The sequence below is a fragment of the Nomascus leucogenys genome, chromosome 22a, assembly GCF_006542625.1.
Source record: "Nomascus leucogenys isolate Asia chromosome 22a, Asia_NLE_v1, whole genome shotgun sequence".
In the NCBI taxonomy this organism is placed as follows: Eukaryota; Metazoa; Chordata; class Mammalia; order Primates; family Hylobatidae; genus Nomascus; species Nomascus leucogenys.
The window spans coordinates 16297482-16322905 of NC_044402.1; the positions used below are offsets into that span (position 1 = coordinate 16297482).

At 44.9% G+C, this 25424-nt stretch overlaps 1 protein-coding gene across 2 annotated transcripts in view; it reads left to right on the top strand.

Annotated features, from left to right (window-relative positions):
- FOXN3 (forkhead box N3) overlaps positions 1–25424 on the top strand; it is a 461477-nt gene that overhangs the window by 124619 nt on the left and 311434 nt on the right. For both annotated transcript variants that reach the window (XM_012498097.2, XM_030802814.1), the window contains exon 2: positions 6353–6455. The gene's annotated coding sequence lies outside the window, so the exon portion shown is untranslated. The remainder of the gene's footprint in view (positions 1–6352; positions 6456–25424) is intronic.

A 25424-nucleotide genomic window follows, 5' to 3' on the forward strand; every position in this document is an offset into this window, starting at 1 on the left:
ATTCTTCATAGTCATTATTTGATTAGGTGTTAAGAGAATACCTCTGAGGGGCTCGGAACTTCCGAGCACCCGCGCATGTGGAGGGCTAGGACAGGTTTTGGATTCTAAACCAGGGACTTGAACCCTGGAATGCACCACACCCCAGTGGGTAGATACAATGTGCCTTTCTAAATAAGTTGATAAATGAATGTTGAAGCTTTCCATATATGCCCATGTGTAGTCTGAGCAATCCAGAGATGGGAATTGAAATTTGTATCTTCTATGGGAGTTGTTTTTTGGTTTTATTTTATTTTGTTGAGACAGGGTCTCACTTTGTCACCCAGGCCAGAGTGCGGCGGTGCTATCTAGCCCCACTGCAACCTCTGCCTCCTGGGCTCTAGCGATCCTTCTGCCTCAGTTTCCCAAGTAGCCAGGACAACAGGCATATACCACCATGCCCAACTAGAAGACCTCACTATATTTTCCAGGCTGATCTTAAGCTCCTGGGCTCAAGCCATCCTCTCGCCTCAGCCTCCCAAAGTGCTGAGATTATAGGTGCGAACCTTGGGAAACTTTTTAATGGTGGCTCATACCGAAGGCAGCTCCATTCTCAGAGGACGAGCTGCTCTGCCCACTTGTACCCCCCACTTCAGTGGAGTTTTAAGACCCATCTTTGGGGTGGGTGGGAGGGCAGACCTCCGTCCCCATGCCCTAGCTTGCCTGGTGTGTGCCCCATGTATCCTGGGACTTCTCCGTGTGAAAGCTGCATGATACCACGTGTGCTTGGCTCCCCCAGGCTGAGGGGACCAAATAGCATTGGTAGGAGACAGTTTACATGACGTTCTGTTATTGTGCTTGAAGGACCTTGGAAAACTTGGGCTCAATAACCTGGACTCTGACACTGGAGATCAAAAAAGTTTCAGTGAACTACTTGGATGACTAGTTCAACTTTTGTTTTTTGGGGAGTGCTGGAGCAGGCCCTTCCAACAGTTAGGACGTTTGTGTATTTTTTTCATCATACAGAAATATTTTCCAGTGTAGAAAGAAACCAAAACAAAACACCCGTCTATGCTATTTTAACTCTTTTGTAAGAATAGAAAAACACATGAACCTAAATGTAAAGCGCTAGGCCGAACTCATCATTGGAATGTGAAATCTTGGCAGTACTTAGAGGAAACTCAATCGCTTCCATTCAAAGGGCCAGGAAATTGATTTAGAAAAAAAAATAAATTTGAGGGATTCCCAAATAGTGGCAAGGTGGAATGACTAAGAGAAACATGAAGGTACAGACGGATCTTATTCCCAGTCATAAATGGTGGTAAAATGGTCCGAATAAACCTCCCGAGGCAGAGCTCATCTGGAGTCTCCATTGCCCAGAACTTCTGAAGATTCCCAAAGACCACAGGATGAAAGGTTGGCATACAGGGCTTTCCACTTCGAGTTTCTTTCCAGCTTCTCATCTCACTGTGTCTTCTTTTCCTTGGGCATCCTATGCCCCTGTCCTTGGGTCCTGAATACTGTGCCCCGACCACACTTGAAAGCACACAGGCCTTTGCTCTCACCGTTACCTCTGTCCGGATACCTATAGTCCCATCTTTGCTTTGCAAGGCCCAGCTTAAATTCTGCTTCCTCTGTAAAACCTTACAGATCTCCCCCTTGCATTGAAATGATTTCTCCATCCTCCACGTTCACTTAACCATTTCTTTGTCAATGATTATAGCACATATTGCATTGTATTAAGATTAGCAGTGGCCGGGCGCAGTGGCTCACGCCTGTAATCCCAGCACTTTGGGAGGCTGAGGCGGGAAGATCACCTGAGGTTGGGAGTTCGAGACCAGCCTGACCAATGTGGAGAAACCCCTGTCTCTACTTTAAAAAAAAAAAAAAAAAAAAAAAAAAAAAAAAAAAAAAAAGCCAGGGGTGGTGGCGCATGCCTGTAATCCCAGCTGAGGCAGGAGAATCACTTGAACCCGGGAGGCGGAGGCTGCGGTGAGCCGAGATTGCGCCATTGCACTCCAGCCTGGGCCACAAGGGCGAAACGCTATCTCAAAAAAACCAAAAATGATTAGCAGTGTATCTCCTTAACTAATACGTAAATGTATTAAAGACAAGGGCCATGATGTATGTACTTTTGTAGGATTCGCCATACCTAGAATAATACTGTAATGGAACTGTTGTATTTAATTGAATTCTTAAAACCTTGTAAAGATATACATTGTGGACCAGTCGTCAGATGCTTCTGTTCTTTGAGCAAAAGGAATCTGTTGGCTGCTGAGATTCCAAAGGCTGTGTCTGTCACAGCACCAAAAGCATCTGGACCCATTCAGCCACTTTCAGATGCTTCCAAACTTCCTGCTGTTTGTCATCGGCTAAACTCATGGAACAAACCAGGTGAATGGCTGATCTTTTTCATATTCATAGAATCACTAGATTTTAGAGCCAGAAGGAACTTCAGGGAGCTAAATTCATATTATAGGGGAGAGAATTTTAAACCTGAACTGTCAAGTGACTTCTTCAAAGCGAGAGGGTTGGTTAGCGCCCCAGGTATGTGAACTTAGCTTAGCCGACAATACCTCCACATGCTCCTGTCTGCCAGGCCTTCTTGGCATGGCCTTGGGTTCCACTTAAGGCATCAGGAATCAGCTGGTGCTTTCTGCCCATGTCTGGCTTGCTTTCTATATGTAAACACCATCATCCAACAACAATCCGTTCACCACTCTTTGCTAAACACTGATATCATTGGGATAGAATTAAAAACAAAAGTGGACTGGGAGTTGAGCTCAGGGGAACCGGGAGCAAAGCTAACAATTCATTAGCCATCGTTGAGGACACGGCAGCTGCTGAATTCAGTCAAGTTCAGACCCTTAAAAAGAGTGGAAAAAAGCAAGCACATGCCTCCCAGCGCCTGGGCACCGCATCGCTGGGCCAGCTGGTCGCAGCACCATGGCAAAAAGATCTCTTCATTTTCAGAAATCTGAGCTTCCGACCTTGCAGACAGGGAGGGGAATGTGGCTGCAACTTTACTGCATTTGGCATTACGTTTTACTCCTGCCTGCAGTTGTATCAGACACAGCTCCTGTGTGGAGTCCATGAGGATCTGAGGAAAGAACCAGCCCTCCAAGCTGACATAGGAGCAAGCTGTCTCAAGAAAGATGTGTTCAAGTGTGTGCATGCATGTGTGTGTGTGTGTGTGTAAGGCTTGCGTCTGAGGCTGACAGGCTTTTTAAGAGGAACTCTTGGTTTCTGTGTAAATCTGTGCCTCTTCTGCCCAGAGTTAGCCTGTTAAGGGAATAAAGCACAATTCAGGTTTTGGAGTTGGAAGCCTGATTAATCTCTCTGCCAGTTACATATGGAAATAAATTAGTAAATGGTCCATCTGGGACTAAACGACTGCAGAGATGATAAATTATTGCCATCATATATGTCGGTGTTGCTGAAGACTGAGTTGTGCTCACCAGGAGCTGCTAAAAGATAACTGGATGCTCTATCGTGGTTAGAGGAATACAAAAAAAATTTTTAATTACAAGTAAAAGATTTACCTTGAAATGCTTTTTGGGAGAATGGTTTGGTTGATGCCAAGTTTGTTCCTCAGAACTGCTGTATCTACAAATATTTAAAAGGAGAATCTCAAGGGCATCAGAAACATGTTGCTTTTATATTTTCAAAGGCCAGTAGGATAACAAGTGTTAATTAGTAGCCAAATGCCTCGATGAGGAGGATAATTCTATACCTCTATATAGTATTGCACTTTATAATTTTCACAGCAACTTCGTTTCTATTTTCTTATTTAAATTTCCAAGAAGGTGGGGTAGGTTGGTGCCTCTTTTTCTTGATAGGTGAAAAACTGAGGTTCAGGGGGTTTATGCCTCGTCCATAATGACTCAGAAAGTTGAGTGGCGAAGCTGGCATGGGTAAGCAGAGACTGCCAATTCTGAATCCGGCTTCATTTCAATCCGAGTCTTGGTGTGACATGAAAAACATTTTCAGTACCGCCTTGTTCACCTACCAACATCAAGAAATAAAATCTATTTATGTCCATTTTCTAGAAGCAAAGCCATACCAATTTGATCATGAAAAGCATTTTTTCCTCTAATTGGAGATGTATTAATTTAACTTTTTTGGAGACTGAGTCATACCCCTCTCAACTTGAGTGACAGTATTTTTTGAAAGCTAAAACCAGAGATGTCCTCAGGGGCTGTCGAGGCGTGGTAACATTTTGCCCCTTTGCAGAATGGCCCGAGGCAACTGTGACTTCCAGATTCTTGTACCTACTTTAAAATTTTGTGTGTGAATTCTTCCTCCTGGACAAACCTTCTGCTGTTAATCCTTGAAGCAGTTGCGGTTCTTCCCTCTAGAAAATGCACTGCCAAAAGTACAGAAAAGTAAACTGGATGTAGATTTTTTTTTTTTTTTGAGATGGGGCAGTGGCACCATCATGGCTCACTGTGGCCTTGACCTCTAAGTTCAGATGCTCCTCCCTCTTCAGCCTCCTAGGTGGCTGGGACTACAGGTGTGTACCACTACACCTATTTTTTTGTTTTGTTTTGTATTTTTTGTAGAGATGGGGTTTTGCCCTGTTGCCCAGGCTGGTTTTGAACTCCTGGGCTCAAGCGGTGTGCCCACCTCGGCCTCCCAAAGTGCTGGGATTACAGGCATGAGTCACCATGCCTGGCCCAGACATTAATTAAACATAAGCCACTGGTGCCTGCTCGGTGGTCTTTAATGAAAAAGAGGAGCCCCCAGCCTGACCAACATGGCGAAACCCTGTCTGTGCTAAAAATACAAAAATTAGCCCAGTGTGGTAGCGGGCTCCTGTGATCCCAGCTACTGGGGAGGCTGAGGCAGGAGAATCGCTTGAACCTGGGAGGCAGAGGTTGCAGTGAGCTGAGATTGTGCCACTGCACTCTGGTCTGGGCAACAGAGAGAGACTCTGTCTCAAAAAAAAAAAAAAAAAGAGCCCCTAGCTCTTACCTGTCTGCACTTGGAAGTAACCTTGTCTCACTCAGATCACCTTCAGGTTTCTCTTGTATCAGCCAGACCTGGTTACCCCATGCCCCCGAATAGCCCTCATGCTTTCCAACCTCTGGGCCTTTGCTTCGGTTGCTGTCTGGTTTTTGTTGTTGTTAAAATTCTGTCCTAATCTCAAGGCCATTATTATTGTCTTCATGATGCCTTCCTTTTGTGGCACCCCCCACTCCTCACCCCAAACGGAAACAAATGTCTCCTTTGTCTTGACACTCTCCAGCCGTTAGGAGAAATAACACGGTCTGCCAGTATCTGCCAGTATTTGAGTTGCTTGCGTATGTGTCTTATTTTCCATAGTGGACAATATGTTTCTCGAGGGCCGGTTCTTTATCATCTCTGACTCTTCATCCCTCCATGGTGCGATCCCTAACTCTATGCTTTGTCCTTATAGGAGCTTAAACACAAAGTAGAGTAGGGTGATTTTATTTTACAACAGAATGTCTTTGTATGGGTGGATAAATTAATGATCTAAGGTACATCAGAATTACTTGGAGGGCTTGTTAAAACACAGATTTCTGGGCCCTACTTCTGGATAATATATTCTAACTCAGTAGATATTGGGTAGGGGCCAAGAATTTGCATTTCCAACAAACTCTCAGTCAATATTGATGCTGCTATTCCAAGACCCACAGTTTGGGAACCGCCGATCTGATTAATATACTCCTAACATTCTCAGACTACAGTGCATAGGTTAATACCATTCTTTTCATTAGAGGGTTCATTGATTTGTTATCCTTGAGGCCCCGGTTAAAAAGATATCTTCTTCAGAGATTATTATGCAATCTGTCTCACGTACCAGCTTTCCTATTTTGCAAGATTATTCGTTAACCATGGCCTGATAACTTGCAGCCCATTTAGTGAGGAGTAGAGCCAGAGACATTTCATTTTACAACAATAGAGTCGTTGACTTTGCAGCCTGTACACTTGGTCTACCCAGTGGATCAAGGCTGGTCCATGGGGTGGAATGCTGGCCTTGAGCGCTTGTGGGTGCTCTGATGTTTTTCCTTTATGTAGACAAGTGTTTGAGTAGCAGCTGTAGTACATAAAATGATCTCACAAATGTCTCAATGGCAGTTGTAGCAAAATAAAATAATCTCATATTGAGATGGCATGTATTTTCAAATTTCTGGATCTTCTTATGCCCCATGAGACAGTTTCAAAAACACTCCCTCGTGAAAGATCCAGTCTTTTAATAACGATCCAAGAAATAAAGAGGTACTGTTACAATTGGCTTTTTCACTGAAGTGCGTCATTTTCTAGAGTCAGGCCAGAGATGACATCCATTGTGGTTGCAAGGGCTCTCTCTGCTGCTTCTGCTTAATTCTGACTTCCTACTGCTCCTTTCCAGCAGCCTCTAGAAGACCAGCATTCTCGTGATTATGGAGGCCCCTCTGTCCTTTCTGTGACGGGAGCAATGCTGACCTCGGTTTCCTGGACCCATTCCGACTCAGGTAATCACACTGCCTTCCCCAGCTCGCCATGCTTTACGTAGATTGCATTGAATAAATGAAATGCCAAAGCTATATTTAAATGCAAATGCCAAATTGATTATTTCTCCATCAACTGGTATCCTCCCCCACCTCCCCCCAATCTTCTTAATGATCAATTTATGCAGCTGATCAGACTTGACAATGTGGTCAATCCAATTTAGGCATTAAGATGATTAAAAACATTGAATCACATCTTTATTTAAAATTCTGGTGGGAGTCGTAGAAATACAAAGCCACCGGAACATTGCTGGGAATTTTCACATAGAAATTAGCTTCTAAATTATTTTTGTTGCCACAATCTCATGTTTTACTTTAATTGTATTAATCTTTCTAATGTTGTACTTTTAGTTGAGTTCAATAAGTATTGAGTATCTGTTGTGTGTTCTTGGAACAGGTGGGGATGAAAAAGTAGAAGGCTGGCTCCTATCCTCAGCCTACAGTTTAGGCAAAGTTGACTCACTCATAAGAAAATGGCAGATGGTGCTGAGCATAGGGCCGGGGCTATGAGCTGGTGGTAGTTCCTTGGTTCAGGGAATGGAGAAGCTTTGAGGATTGGGATTGAAATAATTAGGGAAGAATTCAGGGACCAGGGAGGGCCTCAGTTGGGCTTTGTCACTGTGGATCATTTAGCCAGGCAGAAGGAAGAGGCGTGGCATTGAGCCTTGAGGGGAAGACAGGAATGAACCCACCGTGAACGCAGGCAGTTGAGGGCCTGACTGCCTCCATCAGAAGGTCTAGAGGACCCAGATCTTCTGCCCCACCCAGAACCAGACTCCCCTTCAGGGGTCCCTTAAGGATCCTGGAGTGGAGCCTGTTGAGGAAACTCCACCTTCCCATTGCAGAGGGGCTTTGGCTGGCACTGTCCTGCTGGGACAGTGGTTTCTGTTGACCCACCCTGGCTTGGCCACTGCTTTGCTGATCTTTTCTGCTTCTCTGGGCCTGTCCACACCCTGCCTCTGCCTGTCTACCTGATTATTTACTCTTCTCTCACACACCTGCCATCCTCCCCTCCGAGCTCTGTCTGGCCTTTGGGGCTTGTCAGGGCCCTGGGATGAGCTCTGTGAGGTCAATTCCTGGTAATTCACAAGGGGCGATTCTGAGAAGTGGAGCTGCAGGGGAGGAAGCATAAGTTAAGAACACACATTTATAAAGTAAGGCTGGGAGCTCATCCAGAGAGTTCTGAAAGCCAGAATTCAGGGAGGGTCTCAAGGGGGAGGGCTGGGGCTGTAGTCAGGGATGGGAGCCAAGTGCCCTGATTAATTTGGGTATGGTGCAGTGGATCCTGTCCACCCCTCACTCTCCCCCAGGTCTGCCCTTTGTTAAGCTGGTGGAAGCAGTGGTGGCTTTCACTGCCCTGGGTCTTTTTTTTTTTTTTTTTTTTTTCTTTTGAGAGAGTCTTGCTCTGTCACCTAGGCTGGATTGCAGCGGCGCCATCTCTGCTCACTGTAACCTCCGCCTCCCAGGTTGAAGCTGTTCTCCTGCCTCAGCCTCCTGAGTAGCTGGGGCTACAGACGTCCGCCACCACGCCCGGCTAATTTTTGTATTTTTAGTAGAGACGGTGTTTCACCATATTGGCCAGGCTGGTCTTGAACTCCTGACCTCAAGTGATCCTCCTGCCTTGGCATCCCAAGGCACATTCTCCAAAGTGCTGGGATTACAGGCATGAGCCACCACACCTGGCCTGTCCTGGGTCTTAAACGTGCTACTGAGAGTTGCCAGCTGAGACCCCGCTCGCTGCCTGTTGGGTCCTCCCTGGCCACGTACCATCTGCCTTCCTGCACACAGGTGTGCAGAAGCTTGGGCCTTCTGGAATCATAGCCTGGGATCACCAGCCACCAGGAAGTGGAAGAACTAGAATAGCAGTATTTGTGTTCTCCTCCCACTGCAGAAATTGCCTAATAGATTGTTGCCACCCATCCTAAGCCCAGGCCAAGGGTTGGTAAACCACAGTCGGCCCAGGGACCAAGTACTGCCTGCCGCCTGTCTGTGCATCGCCAATGTACTAAGAATGGTTTTCACATTTTTCAGTGGTTGGGAAAAATTAAAAGAATAAAATTTTGTGCCTCATGAAATGTATATGGAATGCAAATTTCAGTGTCCCTAAATAAAATGTTATTGAAACAGAGCCATGTTTGTTCATTTCTGGATTGTCTATGGCAGTTGTTGCCCTTACAATGGCAGAGTTAAATAAGTGCAATGGAAACCATGAAATATTTACCCTATGGTCTTTTATGGGAAAAGCTTACCAACTCCTGGCCTAGGCAATTGTGTGACATAAGTGTTTGCGAAATTTGATGTGTGGAGCTTTCTCCCCATTAAGAAAATAGGTTGAAAGGATGAGTAGGATTAGAATAGGAAAGAGCAGAAGGGGGGATTTTCTGGAGTGAGATAGCAAATTGGTCACACTCTAGTTGGATATTTCCATTCATCTCTTTAACTTAAAATAAAACCTAGATGCAACATGAGGCCATTTCGTCTTAGGGTTGTCTGTAAGATGAGGCATCCAGACTTCTTGGATTAACCTAAATGTTGGAATAAATCAGCACCAAATTAAAACAAACCTTGCATTTTGGAACTTTTTTCTTTTTACTTGGCTCTGGGTGTGAACGATTTTATTTTAAACCAAATAAATATTTTGTTTTAAATCAAGTAAGCTTTGAAGGCTTACCATGAGTAAGCTATGGCATTTAATCTTGGCAATGCTTTTTCCCAATCTGGTAGCATTTTATGATACTGTTGAATGAAAACTATAGTAAAAGATGTGGGTTCTAATCTTACTAACCGGCTGAGCCAGGGCAGGCAGTAGTATATTAGGGTAAAAAGTACACCCAGGCTGGGTGCGGTGGCTCTCGCCTGTAATCCCAGCACTTTGGGAGGCCAAGGCAGGCGGATCACCTGAGGTCAGGAGTTCAAGACCAGCCTGGCCAACATGGTGAAACCCCGTCTCTACAAAAATACAAAAATTAGCTGGGCGTGATGGTGGGTGCCTGTAATCCCAGCAACTCGGGAGGCTGAGGCAGGAGAATCACTTGAACCCGGGAGGTGGAGGTTGCAGTGAGCTGAGATCGTGCTATTGCATTCCAACCTGGGACTACTTAAAAAAAGTACACCCTACATCTCAGGGGCTTCGTGCAACAAAAGCTTATGTCTCATTTGCCCAGAGTTGGGATTGGGCCAGTGTTGCTCTCTTGCATCCAGTACTTTGAGGTCCCAGGCCTCTTCCATCTTGTGATATCTACATCTCCAAACATGGCTTCCTGGCTGCTACAACATGTGAAGGAAAGAGTTGAGAACGTGCAACCATTTTTTTTTCTTTTTTGAGACAGAGTCTCACTCTGTCTCCCAGGCTAGAGTGCAATGGCGCAATCTCGGCTCTCTGCAACCTCCACCTCCTGGGTTCAAGCGATTCTCCTGCCTCAGCCCCCCGAGTAGCTGGGATTACAGAAGCGTGCCACCGCACCTGGCTAATTTTTGTATTTTTAGTAGAGATGGGGTTTTGCCATGTTGGCCAGGCTGGTCTTGAACTCCTGGCCTCACGTGATCCATCCACCTTGGTCTCCCAAAGTGCTGGGATTATACGTGTGAGCCACTGTACTGGCTCCATTCTTTTTTTTTTTTTTCCATACAGGGTCTTGCTCTGTTGCCCCAGCTAGAGTGCAGTGGTGTGATCATGGCTCACTGTAGCCTTGAACTCCTGGGCTCAAGGGATCCTCCCATCTGAGCCTCCTGAGTAGCTGGGATTACAGACATGTGCCACCATGCCCAGCTAATTTCTTTATTTTCTAGTAGAGACAGGGTTTCGCCATGTTGGCTAGGCTGGTCTTGAACTCTTGGCCTCAAGTGATCCACCCGCCTCAGCCTCCCAAAGTGCTGGGATTATATAGGTGTGAGCCACCATGCCCAGCTCCATTCATTTTTTTAGACAGGGTTTTGCTCTGTTGCTCCAGCTGGAGTGCAGTGGCATGATCATGGCTCACTGCAGCCTTGAACTCCTGGGCTCAAGGGATCCTCCTGTCTGAGCTTCCTGAGTAGCTGGGACTACAGGCATGCTGTAGTCTCGTTTTTAAAATTTTGTGTAGAGTCAGGGTCTTGCTATGTTGTTCAGGCTGGTCTCAAACTTCTGGGCTTAAGCAATCCTCTGTCTTTGACCTCCTAAAGTGCTGGGATTACAGGTGTGAGCCATTGTGCCCAGCTGCACACACATGCTTCAGTGCTTGAGACTAGAGGTGACAGGCCATTGGTCAGGGCTAGTCACATGAGCCTGTCTCTCTGGCAGGAGGCCGTGAAGTATGGAGGAGCTCATGGGATACTGTCCCTCACTGCTCAGCAACACTGGGTCACTACGGGAAAGTCTATACTTTTTTTGTGCCTTTGTTTGCGTATTATTAAGGGGTAATTAATTCAGTCCTACATTTTCACACATTTTAAGAAAAGTTCAAATAAAGTGTATGAAAGAACTTTAAAAGGAGTAACAAATTGTAAAATATGCAATATATAATTGTAAGCAAAAAATAAATTTCTTTATTGAGTCTTGAATGGTATGGGCTAGGTGCAGTATGCCTGGGACTGTCCTAGCATACGCCAGTTGACCCAATATAATTACCATACAGTCTTCCCTTTCACACCCAGAAATATCCTGGTTTAGACCATAAATGATATGATCGCCCTAGCTTGACTCCACTGGTCATCCTTTAAGATTAATGTTAGCTACTGTTTATTGAGCCTCTTCTAAGAGTCAGACACTCTTCTCAGCTTTTTGTTGCGTTGCTTCATTTAATCCCCAAAATAAGACTGATAGGTATGTATGCATAATCTCTTCATTTTTAGATGAGGCAACAGAGATGCAGAAAGGTTTGAATTATTCAGTCACACAGGTAGTAAGTGGTTGATTTGGTGTGTTGATTTGAACCCTGACTATTAGAATCTGTGTTCTTAAGCCCTCCACGGGGTTGCCTCACTCCCCGTTTTTGAGTATTGCCCCCTTGACCTCATGGGGCCCCACTTCCTTGACAGTGGCCCTGGAATCTGTTCTCAGACCACATACTGGTAGAAAGTTCCAGCTGTGAGCCAGGAGTCCAGCCCTTTGCGACACCAATGAGAAGACGAGCCGGGAAGTCACTATGTCGTTTTCCAGAGCCAGCAACAGCAGGCCTCACTGACGTGCGTGTCTGCTGACTTCCCGTCCGGTCCCCTGCCACCACTCCCTACCCTGATGTTGACAAGTGCAGCTTGTTTTAAAAGTGGGCGCTGCATTTTACATGGAAAAGATTTTATTTTGAAATCTAGGGTGGAGTAAAACTCCAGCCAGTGAAGACTTGCCATGTGCTGTGCAGAGAATCCAAACAGGCCCCTTCCCAACCCAAACAGCCAGGAGAAACTGAGTGCAGGGAGTTTATTTACACATTTGTTTATTAAAAAAATAAATAAATAAAGCTTAACCACAATCAAAGACCAGTTTATGTGCAGAATATTATCAAACAAAAAGCCATCTACTTAGGAGTCTGTATTGCAATTCCCCTGGTTCCTGGCCTTCCTAATCAGTGTTCAAAACCAAACCCACAAAATCAAAGGGAACAGCAGCTGAAAAATGAACGAAATGTGGCACAGTCATCTACTGCATGGCTTGCTTCAAGAAACCCCCCAGAAAATTATACATATGGTTTCTAAACGTACAAAGAAAACTAAAGGAATTCCATTATGAAAGAAAAATTAGATGGAAATTTCTAATCCTGTCTCATAAACAATATAGGAATAACTTTAAAATATTCTGCTTTAAGCATGCATTTAATTTGTGTTCTGGGAACCAAATAATGTTGCCAAGATAAAACATTCTAATAATGATTTATGTAAATTTATTTGTACAAAGTAATGGTGTAGTTGCCTATAGCAAATTGCTTGGAATATGAAATGACATTTATGAGGTCTTTTTTTTCCCCTCTGAATGAATACAATGGAGAAAATGAGAGACTCTGGAAAGGAAAAAAGAAATCCATGTTCAAAATGGAGTCTGATGCTTCGAGACATAGAGCCAGCTGGCCAGGTTATAGGGTGTAAAAGTCAACACACTGAGTTCAGCATGGTTTCCTGTGATGTTCTCAAACCATTTTTTTCTTTTCTTTTTTTTTTTTTTTTTTGAGATAGAGTTTTGCTCTTCTTGCCCAGGCTGGAGTGAAATGGCACGGTCTAGGCTCACTGCAACCTCCGCCTCCCGAGTTGAAGCGATTCTCCTGCTTCAGCCTCCCAAGTAGCTGGGACTACAGGCGCCCGCCACCACGTCCGGCTAATTTTTTGTATTTTTAGTAGAGATGGGGTTTCACTGTGTTAGCCAGGATGGTCTCGATCTCCTGACCTCATGATCCGCCCGCCTCTTAGGAGGCTAGAATCCTGTATTTTACTGATCATAAAGTGTTCAGATGCCCAAGCTTTTTCACAATAGTCAGTGACAAATACCTTGTTCTTACAGCCCTAGTAGGGTGCTTACAACATGGGATGCAAACAGGCCAAATGTAGTTAAAAATTGGGCAATTAATCTCAGTTCCTTGTTACTTAATACCAAGGAAGGTTATGCTTGAGTCATAAATGGAGCCCGAATATTAAAACACAAGACGAAAACTTTCCAAAGGACTGACTCATAGACCTGTTAAGAGTTTTCCCATTGGCTGCCCAGTTAGCACCTTTGATAATGGCTCTAGGTGCTCCCTGGAAACAGTTAATTAAATGGAAATCACCATATATGTATCAGAGAGAGTTTTTGGATCCATGCTTTGGCCTTCTAAATGCCTAGTTGAATTTTCCATAACCTGTCCTATTGGAAAAGTCTAATGTTAACATCTCAGTTGTAGAAGGCATTTAATGTTTTTCAAAAAGCATTTGTACTATCCCACTTGGTTGTTACAATCATTTCTGTGAGGTAGGTAAGAGTTTGTATTCTAAATACAGAGAAACTAAGGACCACAGAGATCACAGAGAAAGACATCTGCAGAAAGGGAGGACAGCTTCACACCAGTGTTCATCACACTACCACCACCGACTACAGCTCTGGGATTCTGGAGAGCTTGCTTTATTTAAAACAAGTTGAGAGTTTTGGCTCATCCTAAGCCATTTTGGAATTGCACTAACTATCCTGAGAGAAATGGGTTTGTCTAATCCAGCAGAATGACTTTGCAACAGGGTCCTTTGCTGCAGTGGTGCCAAGGCCTGGGGGTTGAAGTTAGGGCTCCCGAGAGAGAGGGTATAAAGGCTGAACAGGCTTTAAAACTGAATGAAAACAACATAGGCTTCCAGGAAAGAGGACTGGCCTAGGTTTTCAGCAGCTCCAGTTAAAGTGTGTGTACCTTAAAAGCTGTAGCTTATGGCAGGGTGGGTTTTAATGAAGTGGCCCAAGATCTTCAGGCTGAGGCAGTGGATGCCAGGGTGAGGCCGTCAGCCACAGTTTCAGCTCCCAGTCCTTGCTCTTTCAGCTGCATGATTGGAATGGGATTTCTGAGGAGTGCATTCTGAGAAAATGATGTAAGCTGTCTGAATCTCCATTTCCCCATCTGTAAAATAGGGATAGGGATATTTATCTTGTAGAGGTGTTGTGGTAATTTTTTTTTTTTTTTTTTTTTTTTTTTTTTTGAGATGGAGTCTCGCTCTCTCACCCAGGCTGGAGTGCAATGGCTCGATCTTGGCTCACTGCAACCTCCGCCTCCTGGGTTGAAGTGATTCTTGTGCCTCAGCCTCCTGAGTAGCTGGGATTACAGGCATGCATCACCACACCTAGCTAATTTTTGTATTTTCAGTAGAGACAGGGTTTCACCATGTTGGCCAGGCTGGTCTCAAACTCCTGACCTTAAGTGATCCGCCTGCCTCGGCCTCCAAAAGTGCTGGGATTATACATGTGAGCCACTGCGCTCAGCCGGTGTTGTGGTAATTAAATAAAATCATTCTCATAAAGTACTTGGCCCAGTACTTGGAAGATAGTAAACACTCATTCTGTGGCAGCTCTTAAAATTACTATTATGGTTCTTATTACCCAAGAATGTATGATCCTGACTGATAAGTGGAAGTAAGATTAAAATATATATTTTATTTAAGTGAGAATTAATCTAAAAGATTTCTAAACCAGTTGTTTTTGTGTACTGAAAGATAAGATGAATATGAGAATTCATTCATTGTTTATTCAACAAACAGCCCTTGTTTGTATTAGTCTACTCCTGCACTGCTATAAAGAAACACCTGAGATTGGGTAATTTATAAGAAAAGAGATTTAATTGGCTCATGGTTCTGCAGGCTGTACAGGAAGCACAGTGGCATCTGCTTCTGAGGAGGCCTCAGGAAACTTCCAATCATGGCAGAAGGCAAGGTGAGGGCAGGCACGTCACATGGTGAGAATGGGAGCAAGAGGTGAAGGGAGGTGCCACACACTTTCAAACAACTAGAACTTATGTGAACTCAGAGTGAGAACACACTTATCACCAAGGGGATGACCCAAGTCACTCATGAGGGCTTCTCCCCCATGACCCAGACACCTCCACCAGGCCCCACCTCCAACATTGGCGATTACATTTCAACATGAGATTTGGGTGGGGACAGATATCCAAACTATATCAGCGTTGAAGGCCTTGTGAAAGCTCTTGGTATAACCTGTGAGGGGTCATGAGGCCAGATCCAGTCTCCTCTCAAGGGATAAAGGACTTTGGTTATTTTTTTTTCTCCCATTGTTCTCATCAACATTATCACGATTGCCATAAAAAATTGACTAAATGCCTGTTTACACATGGCAAACAGGCATCGTGCTGACCACTTTAATATACATGGTCTTTGTCTTCCAAGAATTCAGAAATTAAACTGGTCTAAATCCTTATTTGTTGCTGAAAGCCCTGGGTCTGGCCCAGAGCCTTCAAGTTGATTCCCTTCAGCCCAGTCATCCTGGCTGGCTGTGGCGTATTCTCAAGACGAAGGCTTGGAAAGTCTGCCCCTTGGCTGCTCTGCCCGAGGAAGAAGGCCTTGGCACTCTTTGCAGCTCTGTTCTTGGCTGTTGCAGGTCAGGCCCCCAGGCCGAAAGTGGGAATGCCCTTTTAGTTAGAATTCATTTCCTTCAGAAGCACATAAACTACTTTCTTATCAAGGGTTGAAGTGACTCCTGGGGAGAAAGTGTTGATTTCTTTTTTTTAAGATGGCTTTATAACACCCTAGAAAAGATATTTCACAGAAATTCTCTGAAGGAAGATAGGAAGATAAGGAAGTGTAAAACATTCTCAAGTGAAAGGAGAAATATGGAATACTCCTCAGATCGGGGATCCAGTCTGGTCTATTTCAGCGGTTTCTGGATCCTGGGGAGCCTCTGTGTGGAAGGCAGAGGCAATTCCGAGGTGCCGTGCTTGGGCTTAGTCTAAGGGGGTGGGGGACACAGACAGTACACAGATATGCACAAGTAGGTATTCAAACATGAGCGTTCCCCCAGTCTAAGGCAAAATGAGAAAAATAAGCTCAAGATAGTGAGTTCAATATCCTTACTTGGCAAAACAAAAAGTTGGCCACGTACGCCTGTCCCCAAAACTATTTTTGAAATTTTGTTGCTGGGTGAAATCCAGATCCCAGAGCCTCCTTGCCTGGGGTTCTCTTGCCCTTCTCCTGGGTGTCATTCTTGCCTCCTTCTCTATTCTCCCTCCTGGCGCCTTACTACCATTCACTGCAGGTCTGAAGACAGTGGCTTATCCTTCTTATTAAAAAGAAGATTAGCACGTGTTAGAGATACACCAGCAATGAAGACTTTCTTCCTGGGTTAAGGAGTGGGGGGATAGCATTTGAAAAGATAAACAGGCATCAGTCTTTAGCACTCTAGGTCACTCAGGTTTATCTCCTGGTGGAAATGTGGCGGGCCCAACCCCCTGCGAAGGCAGGGGGTGACTCTTAATCACTGTGGAAAATACGACACTGTGCTGTTTCCCTCTAGTGAATATGTTTATGTGGTTTATGTGTCCATGTTGATTTCTGTCTCACTCTGGTGTGTGCATATGAACTCCCAAAACGGATATTTGAGCATTAACCAGAGATCAAGTCATTTGAGCCCAAACTCAACTATGCTCAAAGCTCATAGCTCCCTCAGTGGTGGTGTCAACGTAGTACATGCGAGAGCATTTTGGTTTAATTGGGCAGAATTTGGTTCAGAGGAGCAGTTGGGGGTCCGAGCAGGGGCATCTGCCAGGGAGTCTGAGGAGGAAGGGCTGTTTCGAAGTTGGGATCTCTTGAAGGAGAATGGCATTCAGATTGGCCCAGTCAATATGACAGATGTATCAGCTCATGGTGAATGAGGGGAGAGGCTTTTGGAAAGGGCATTATTTCACCCCAAAAGTGCAGTCAGATGGCCTCTGAACAGCTGGACTTCTACCTAACACTAGGACTCTAGTACAAAAAGGTGTGTGTTTGTGACATGCACATGTCCGAGAGCAAGAAGTTTAAGCCCGTTCCTCAGCATTTATTCCTGCTGGAAGCTGATGAGACTTAATTGCCTTTGCCTACCCCTCCCACGGCACCACTCACCCCAAATACCACCGGTTATCCTTATCTCACAGCGATACGTAGTTTCCCAGGTGAACAAGGGGCAGGAAATTGGTCATAGCAGCTACCGAAAGGTCCAAGTTACTCATCAGTTCAGGTTTAATAGATTTTCCCTGTGTTGTTGGATCTGGTGTATTGACACACTCTCTCCTGGATCAGTCTTGGATAAACTGGTGGAGAATTGGGTAGTACCAAGTTCTGTTTGAAGACTGTATGATTCTGCAGTATCCCATCGGGGCCCTATAAGGTACATAAAGAAATGAATGGCCTGCTGGTTGCTCTTCTGTGGAATGGCACAAGGCTGTTTGTAGGTAGTTAGGTGCTTGATAACTATTTTTGTTTAACTTTTAAATTATTTTTTTTCTTTGAGATAGGGTCTCACTCTGCTGCCCAGGCTGGAGTGCTGTGGTGCGATCTCATAGCCCACTGTAGCCTTAAACTCCTGGGCTCAAGTGATTTCCCCACTTCAGCCTCCCAAGTAGCTGGGGCTACAAGCACGTGCCACCATGCCCAGCTAATTTTTTTTATTTTTGTAGAGAAGGCGTCTCCCTAGGTTGTCCAGGTTGGTCTTGAACTCCTGATCTCAAGCGATCCTCCCACCTTAGCCTCCCAATGTGCTGGAAATACAGGCGTGAGCCACTGCTCCTAGCAGCGATGACCTACTATTCTAACTACTACTTCTTACTAGAGATGGCCTATTATTACCACAGCATTTGATTTATTTCTTTACATGAATGTAACTGCAACATTATACTTAGTTACAATAATCTATTGTTTTATATATAGGTCTGTTCATGGAACGCATATGTATAAGTAAATATCTATGTTTTTATATATATGGGTGTGTATAAATAAATTATGTCATTTGATTCTGGGACACTTTATAGGATTTGTTGTTTCCTTAAGATATGGAAACACCTGGCCAGGTGTGGTGGCTCACGCCTGTAATCCCAGCACTTAGGGAGGCTGGGGCGGACGGATCACGAGGTCAGGAGTTCGAGACCAGCCTGGCCAACATGGTGAAACTCCATCTCTACTAAAAATACAAAGATTAGCCAGATGTGGTGGCGGGTGCCTGTAATCCCAGCTACTCGGGAGGCTGAGGCAGGAGAATTGCTTCAACCCAGGAGGCGGAGGTTGCAGTGAGCTGAGATAGTGCCACTGCACTCCAGCTTAGGCGATAGAGCAAGACTCCATCTCAAGAAAAAAATAAAAAGATATGTAAACATCTAAATTACCACCATTAGAACTGGTTCTACTTTTATATCATTCAGTCTCCACTTCTTTCTTGGCTCTTCTAACCGAGACATACAAGTAGCCTCTGGATGTCTGTGTGTTCAACTGAACAAAAATGTCAACAAACTGCTATTTATTTTATTAGACAGCTTGAGCAGAGATGTTTGGTCTGATTGCTGCAAATTGTTAGCTTATCACCGAACTGTCCTGACGATTCTTATTATTCAATTTGCATTGCTTAAGATAATAATTATTCCTCCATAAAAGAGCATGATGCTTTTATTTGTACAGTTCTTTCATTAATAATTTAATTGACTATTATAACCAAGTGGTTCTGCCACACATACATCAAGGTACTTACAGACTGGCCCTCGGCACCTTGGAATATCAGAATGTAGGTGTAAATTACAAGGCTTGGGGTGAGGATGTGGTGGTGGGCAGGTCCTTTGGCCTTGACAGCCGATTGGTTGGTCATGTCTTTTCCCCCGTGTTTATTTCCAGGCGTTTTATTGATTCACCAGCAGTGACTCTGATCTGGTTATTTTAACAATCTAAGAAATTAGATCATGGTATAGTTATTTTGGCCACTAAAATGGCTAGATTGGTTCTGATTTATAAGTGAAAAAAGTAATGATGGCTAAAACAGTAAATCTGACTTAAGATGAGTAAATCAGTAGGTCCGTGTAAACAGCATCTGTGTCTATAGGGTCTGTTACGTAGCAATGATGAAGATGTTTTCGGTCACAGCTTAGCAGACTTTCTTAGACTGCATTGCAACTGTGTAAGGCATACGTGTTTTGATATATTTTGCTATGGAAAAACTTAATTTGTGGATTTTTTTTTTTTTTAGTGTGGGAGAATACTACAAATTTTGTCCTAAATTCATGTTTTGTGTATTAAATAAAATGACAAATTGAAATGTGCCTTTGGAGAAATGAGATAATGATGTTGAACTTGGCTCTAGTGGGTGTCAACCCATGGTAATGTTCAAAGAACATCTGGAGTTTTAAAACTCTGGATTTAACAGGAAAATAAAATAATTCTCATTTGGCCAGCCCATCCTGACATCTACAAGGGTGAATGTAGCTGTTGGTCAAGAGTGTTGTGGAGGCCAACTGTGGTGGCTTGTGCCTGTAATCCCAGCATTTTGGGAGGCCAAGGCAGGAGGATCGCTTGAGTCCAGGAGCTTGAGACTGGCCTGGGCAACATAGGAAGACCCTATCTCTAAAAAAAATTAACCAGGTATAATGAATGGTGCGCGCCTGTGGTCCCAGCTACTTGCGAGGCTGAGGTGCGAGAACCGCACAGAAGTTTGGTTGAGGACAGAAGTTCGAGGCTGCAGTGAGCTGCAATCATGCCACTGCACTCCAGCTGGAGCAAAAGAAAAAAGAAAAAAAGCATTGTGGAGTAAATCTTCCATATCAGAAATCGGAATTTATTAAAATGATCACCTTCTCCTCCATTGGTGGGCAATGCATTTGGAGCAGGTTTTACTGTCTGACCTTTGCCCCTGGAAATGTGTTTGCTGAGTTCAGGAAAGGAATTGGGGATAAATTAACCTCACAGAAGGGTTATGGAAATTGTTTGAGAGCTCAGCTTTATAATTTACCTTTTGGAAAGAAGTCTGGCATCTGATAATTAAAAATTATGTCTATATCTATAATGACCAACTGAGTTCCTAGTACTGTGTACTTTATGGATGCACAATCCATCTTTTTTTTTTTTTTGAGACGGAGTCTTGCTCCGTTGCCCAGGCTGGAGTGCAGTGGCACGATCTCGGCTCACTGCAAGCTCCACCTCCTGGGTTCACACCATTCTCCTGCCTCAGCCTCCCTAGTAGCTGGGACTGCAGGCGCCCGCCACCATGCCCAGCTAACTTTTTTGTATTTTTAGTAGAGATGGGGTTTCACCATGTTAGCCAGGGTGGTCTCGATCTCCTGACCTCGTGATCTGCCCGCCTCGACCTCCCAAAGTGCTAGGATTACAGGCGTGAGCCACTGCGCCCAGCCTGCACAATCTATCTTAATGCAATTAAACACTTGACAATTACCAACTTGGAAGAAGAAGGTCACTTCTGGGTGGCTAAGTTGTGCACGTGTGTCACTCAGAGTTGTCTGGGTTGTGGGGTAACAGACAAACCCCAAAACTCAGTGGCATAAAATAGGGAAGTTTCCTTTCTTTTTTTTTTTTTTTTGAGATGGGTTCTCACTCTGTCGCCCAGGCTGGAGTGCAGTGGCATGATCTCAGCTCACCGCAACCTCCGCCTGCTGGGTTCCAGCGATTCTCCTGCTTCAGCCTCCTGAGTAGCTGGGATTACAGGCACCTGCCACCATGCCAGCTAATTTTTGTATTTTTAGTAGAGACAGGGCTTTGCCATGTTGGCCAGGCTGGTCTTGAACTCTTGACCTCAGGTGATCCTCCCACCTTGGCCTCCCAAAGTGCTGGGATTACAGGCATGAGCCACCGCACCTGGCCAGAAGTTTCTTGTCTTGCTCACTCTACATTTCTGTTGAAGATTGATGAGGACTCTGTTCCAAGTCATCTTTATTCCCATTCTTGGATTGAAACTGATGGGACATTCCTCATCTCCGTGGCCAAGGGAAAGGTGCAAATGGCGAAGCAGGTGCTGGTTCCTAAAGTTGTCCAGTAGTGACACATGTCACACATTTTATTGGCCATACCTGGCCACCCCTAACTTCAGGCAGGCAGGGAAATGTAATACAACTGTGTACTTGAAGGAGAGAGAGCCGAAGCATTTATAAATGGCCTTGTGATGTCTGTAGTATGTGTCTTCAGTATTGTAGATAGAACTCCAGAGACCTAGCTCAATTGAAGCAAGATAATTTCTTTTAAAGTCTTTTTTCGAGACAAGGTCTTGCTCTGTCTCCCAGGCTGGAGTGCAGTGGTGCAGTCACGGCTCACTGCAACCTCAGCCTCCTAGGCTCAAGTGATCCTCCCACTCCTACAGGTGTGTGCCACCTGGCTAATTAAAAAAAATTAAAAAATTGTAGATATAACAGGTCTTGTTATGTTATCCAGGCTAGTCTTGAGCTCATGGGCTCAAGCAATCCATCCACCTTGGCCTCCCAAAGTGCTAAGACTACAGGCATGAGCCACCACAGCTGGCCCAAGAGGATTCTTTACATCCTTCTGAGGAAAATGGATTACTCTCAGGTAGGGTGGCTTCAGCTCTTCAGCACTGTCCTTTCTAGCGTCTGAACCATAGGGTGGCTCAAGGATCTAGGTAGGCGCCCATAATCTCTTTTGCTCAAAAATATAAGCCACTCAAGCAAACATACTGTGTGCTTGCTATGCATCGCATGGCAACCTGCAGCCTCCCGCCTCCTGGCCAACTAGAGGGCCACTTTCATGCTCCTCCTAGACAGAAAACTGGAATGGTCTCAGTGCCTTAGCTTCCCCTCCTGCATGTTCACTGTGGATTGTCCCGGTGTTTTAAGTCATCCTTTCTATTTCATTTCCCCTATTGGGATCTGCATGTTTCTCCTTGCAAGGACAAAGCCCAGTTGGCTTGGACATTGGTCTCTACTTCCTGCTGACTGGTAGAGAAGGTTTCTCCCCCTCATGAAGGTCAGGGAAGCTTTTGCTTTCCTTGACTTGGTTCTCTCTGTTCATTTAGGTTAGCTCTACTGGGCTGCTCCGAGGCATTGGCTGAAAGTCTCCCTGCTTGGGACGGAGTGCCTGTGTCTGTGCCTGGCTTGTTGGTGTAATGCGTTCCATGGGGGCCTTAGTTATGTTTTTCAAGGCCCCCAAAGAAATTCACGTCCACATAAGAGATGTTTACTTTGCCAGCAAATTCAGCTATCTGGAATATAGCTAGGAGCTGGGTAGGAACAAAAAATATCTCAAAGAGAAAAACAGTTATCTCCAAATCCATGCACTAAATTTTGAGTAGATTGCTGGTTTTGTGTTCTCACTGCAGCCACATTTCCTAATTAACTTGGTTTTCTGATCCTCTTTTATAGATGAGAAAACTGAGGCACAAAGAGGTTAAATAATTTGCCGAAAGTCTCAAAGCTATGAGTGGTAGAACAGGCTCTTATGATTCTAGAGTCAGTAGAATAATTGGTGTTTATGGTGGTGGCAGTGAGATAAGAAAAAGGGTAGAACTGCATTTAATGCTTTTTTTTTTTTTTAGAAAGTCGGAGAGAAATATGTAATAATTGTAGGTTGATTCCCTTCAAAATAGCCAGTTTTGTTTTCTAATTCTAATGTGTGATGAGTATCAGTTGGCTGAGAAATTCCACTAAGTAGAACTGAGCTTCCAATGTCTGCCAAACAAATGAGGATTTGCTGAACATCTAGTTTAGCTGGTGTATAAATAGACGCTTATGAAATACTTTTTTGCCCAATCAAGATGAAACCACGACTCAGTCTGTGTTATGATGATCAGCTTGGTTCTGGTATGCTTGGGTGGGAGGTGGACGGCTTCAGGAATATCTCAAAACAGGGGCAGGCCCTGCCTGCATGACCGAAGCTGGTTGCCTCTTAAACGCACCTGCATGGAAGCCTGTGGCGACCAACTCGCTGACATTCACCAGGATCCTCCGTTTGTGTTGCACTTCACAGTTTTCAAAGCCCAGACATGTGCATGGAACAATCCTGCGTGTTAGGTGCCTTTTCTCTCCTTCGGATGAAGACAGTGAGACCTAGAGGGATTTGCCCAAAGACACAGTGCCAGGGAGCAGCAGAGCCCATCACCTAGACCTCACTCTCTCTCCCCCAGTGCTAGTCCATCAGCTCCTGCTCCGTTCATCCACTGGGGCAAGGCACCCAGAGGGCGATCAAAGCAGACTCATTTCCTACTCCAAGGAGCTTTCTTTCCCAGTTAAAGTCCAGGTCCACAGAGGAGGTGGAGAAAGAAAACGAAGGCCCAGTCACAACATGAACTCTTTGCTCCGAGACAGAACAGAGACTTGAGATAACAGGAATAAGAGAAAACCCCCCTTGAACCTCAGGCAATGTGGAGACAAGGCGTTCCTTATCTACTAGCTGCAGGCAGCAACCTTCAGTTGGAGAAGCCCCTCAACCCTGCTTCCTGGACCGAGGACGGGGCTGAAACTTCTGTCTGCCTTGGGATTGCTGGTCACCCTAACCCAACTGGATGTGCCCTGGAGAGGGGAGGAGGCAGGGGTTGACTGATGGCCATCAGACACTCCTCCTAGTGCTGTGGGTCTGGGCATCTTAGGGTGATTCCCAGAGAGGTGTTCTGACCTCAGGCTTGTCTGTGCCACTGACGACCTCAGGGTCACACTTGAAGCCAGTTAGGGGACCCCTGGGTCTCAGTTTCTCTCATCTGCAAATTAAGGAGTTCTCAACCTCACTTATAATAAAAGAGGTTCAAATCAACACAAGGAGTGCCATTTTGTCACTTGCTTATTAGAGAGCAGATATGATGCAAAATTTGAGAATATCCAGTTCTGGAGAGGGGCTGGGAAAAGGCACCTTCACTTGGCTATTGTGTCAGGGTACATGGGCAGAGTATTTTGGGAGGGCATCTGGCGACGTCTCTCAAAATTTATGATGCACAGACCCAGCAAGTTCACCCTTTGGAATATATCTGGTGGATTTTCTCACTACAGTATTAACAACTGGTGAATAAGGATGTCTTAATATTGTTTGTAACAGCAATAGCCAAACTGGATACAACCTCGATATTCACCACCAGGGGACTGGTTCAAAGCCCAAATGATACGTCCTGGCACACGGGGCAGCATTTAAATAGGAGGATAGGGAGGGGGTACAAAGATCTAACAGGAGTAAATAATAACAATACATATTTGAGTGCTGTCTGCATTCTAAGAAGTTTACGTGTGTTAACTCATCTATCCCCATCATTCAGATAAAAAAGCTGAGGCACAGTCAAGTTATATAATCTGCTCAAGATCATACTGTAATTAGAAACTGGCATGGGAGTGTGGAGTACAAACCAAGTGTGTGTGTGCATGTGTGTGTGTGTGTGTGTGTGTGTTTTGAGACAGAGCCTTGCTCTGTCACCCAGGATGTTGTGCAGTGGCATGATCTCGTCTCACTGCAGCCTGCACCTCCCTGGTTCAAGCAATTCTTCTGTCTCAGCCTCCCAAGTAGCTGGGACTACAGGTGCCTCCCACCATGCCAGGCTAATTTTTGTATTTTCAGTAGAGACGGGGTTTCGCCACGTTGGCCAGGCTGGTCTTGAACTCTTGACGTCAGGTGATCCGCCCGCCCCAGCCTCCCAATGTGCTGAGATTACAGAAGTGAGTCACTGGGCCCAGCCTATAAACCAAGAATTTCGGCTTCAGAACTTTGCTTATTGCCTTAAGTACAAAAAGCAAGTTGCAGGAAAGTGGGATCCTATTTATTAAAAAAAAAAAAAAAAATCGAATTATGTAGATGTGTGTATATATGTGCATGCATATATATGCTCATATTTTAATCATTATTTTTGGCAGGATCCACAAGAAAAAAGTAGGAAGGACTGGGAGTTCAGGGCAGGAGGAAAATGCCAGGAGTGGTAGCTCATGCCTATAATCTCAGCACTTTGGGAGGCTGAGGTGGGAGGATGGATTGAGGCCAGGAGTTTGAGACCAGCCTGAATAACATAGTGAGACCTAATCTCTACAAAAAAAAAGAAAGAAAAGAAAAGGAAGAAGAAGAATTAGCTGGGAGCTTGGTGGGCTTGGTGGCACTTACCTATAGTCTCAGCTACTTGGGAAGCTAAGGAGGACTGCTTGAGCTTGAGCCCAGGAGTTTGAGACTGCAGCTGGGCAACACAGTGAGACCCCATATGTTAAAAAAAAAAATTTCAGCATTTAAAAATATGTCATCAATAATTGTATTTTAAAGTGAAACAGCTGAACATAACCCTCTCCAAGAGCCCCTTCCAGATTAGAAATTTCCCATGTTCCCAGCCCCTTTTCTACAACATGTAATGAAGCCATGTTTCCTGCCCACAAGGATCTCAGAGTTAGAGCAGGTGGTAGATGGCGGCACACACCCCGGGAACAGGCAAAGCTGTGGGATCACACCAGTCTCTGCTGGATGTGGGCTTGTCCTGCCGGGCCAGCCCTCACTTTCTTCCCTAGCAGAGAGCTGTGTCTGAGTCTGGGTGGAGAGCCACTGTGAGAAGGGGGTGTGATGTGCAGCTGCCTGTGC